The sequence below is a fragment of the Phodopus roborovskii genome, unplaced genomic scaffold (genome assembly GCF_943737965.1).
Source record: "Phodopus roborovskii unplaced genomic scaffold, PHOROB, whole genome shotgun sequence".
In the NCBI taxonomy this organism is placed as follows: Eukaryota; Metazoa; Chordata; class Mammalia; order Rodentia; family Cricetidae; genus Phodopus; species Phodopus roborovskii.
The window spans coordinates 188569-190896 of record NW_026126846.1 but is presented as its reverse complement, the minus strand read 5'-3'; positions in this window follow the sequence as shown (position 1 = coordinate 190896).

The window sequence follows — 2328 nt, the reverse complement described above, 5'->3', positions numbered from 1 at the left end:
ACGCAGGGTTTTGAGAAGATAGCACGTATTTAATGTTGGACGGGTGCCTCAAAAGAGATGGACTGCAATCCAATAATCCCTAAGTCTACTGTAACAAATGGAGTACCACCTTCCTGAAGGAAGTTAACAATGGAAAACTCACCTTTTGATGAATAATTGTGAGTCTCATTAACATGTGTTCCATAGTTTTACTTCTTAGGAGAGAGATCATCCATAAACAGAAGGCTTTGACCTTTCTCCACAGACTATGTTCTCCAATAATTAGGTAATCTTGAATTTGGTAAGCAGTAAAAGCTGTAGGCAAACTTGCAGAGATTTGGCTATGACTTGGTTAGGTGAAACAAATGCTGTCATTAAAAGTTTAAGGACATAGTTATCTTGGGAGAACTGTAATGTCCCATGATAACACTTTCTCGAAGCTGCTCTCTGGTCCTTGGCCCATGATACCAGGATACAGAATGCAAGCAGGGTTGCCAGGAAACATTTATGAACCAACATTCTGTCACATTCTAGTGCCCCTCACTCATGATAAAAGGAGCATACCCACCAATGAGCTAATCTTACAGCCTCACTGATTTTCTCACAAAAACAAAGCAGGCCTCCTTCTTTTGAGTTGTACACACCAACCAGTCTCTCAAGCTACAACCTGCGTATAGTGACATAAGCATGAAAATGAAAGCATCATTATGCCACTCAAGTACATTGATGAGTATTTTAATCCTGTTTTCTATGCTTCAATTTTCTAATTTCTAGAATGGAATCAATGCAATTAATGGCTTCTACCATAATCCTTTTATCTTTATTGAAAACAAAATAAACTCCTCTTCATCCTCTTCCCTTTAGAGGAGCTTGATCCCATGGATTCTCAGTGTTGTTTAGATTTGCTTTTGGCTGATGAATAAGGATTTTGAGTACTGACTTATGAAAATTTCAGTCATTTTTGATTCATCAACTGATAGTTCTCTATTAAGTCCTGTACCCCGCTTTCTAATATGGTTATTTAGAGTTATTCATTGTCAGGGGTGTGTCATGTTATCAGCCCGACAGAGTTCATTGGATGAGATTCCCTCATCAGGAGATTATTCAGTCATTCCATGTTTAAAATCTGTGGTGACAGTGTCTTTCATGGGTCAGTCCTGTTGCAACTTCTCAGAAGCTGATGATGCGAAACAATACAGTTTTTATTAAAATCGTGTAATCATTTGATTGTTAAAAATCTACTATTATGTAATCAGTAATCACTGGATAAGGCAGTGTACCCCATTATACAAATATTTACATTGCCTCGGGTGTTAACCCGAATTGTCAATTTAAATACTGTAATTATGTAATTAGATGATCTGTTGCACTTGGCCCCACAAGGTGGCACCAAATTCCAGGTGTCAAGGATGATATAATCATTGTTTTATATAATTAAATCATCAAATAATGTGTTGATGTAACATCACCCCTTCCCTAATGTGGCTCCAAACCAGACTTGTCACGATTAATGTAAATAATTTAATTTCATAATTAATATTTAGATGGTCTAAAATTCTTGACTCAAACATCATGGAACAATAATCCATGGATCATGGATTATCTAATGTCCTCTTTTAATAATTAATTAATAACATAATTAGAGGATGAAATGGTCTGCCATACTCCACACAATTGACTCTCAGTTGACTCCCACATGATTGTGGGAAACTCCCAGGTTCATCCCTTATTTAATCGCAGAGCAGATTAGTAACATGTTTAAATGCTGAAGTGTCATTGTGTATGCATTGTTTTAGAAGATATGACACATTTAATGCTGGACAGCTGCCTCAAAGGAGATGACCTGCAATCCAATAATCCCTAAGTCTACTATAACGAATGGATTATCAACCTCCTGAAGGAAGCTAACAATGGAAAACTCACCTTTTGATTAATAATTATGAGTCTTTTTATCTTTTAATCCATAGTTTTACTTCTTAGGAGAGAGAGCATTTGTAAACCGAAGTCTTTGAACTGTTTCAACATAGACTATGTCCACTGATAATAGGTAACCTGGAATTGGGTAACCAGTAATAGCTGTAGGCAACCTTCCAGAGATTTGGTAATGACTTAGTTAGGGGAATCAAATATTGTGATTAAAAGTTTTAGGAGATAGTTATCTTGGGAAATTGTATTGTCCCATGGTAACACTTTATCGGAGCTGCTCTCTGGTTCTTGGCCCATGGTACCAGGATACTGAATGCAAGGAGGGTTTCCAGGCAACATTTATGATCCAACATTCTGTCACATTCTAGTGCACCTCCCACATGTTAAGTTAGCATACCCACCTTACAGCCCAACTGGTTTTCT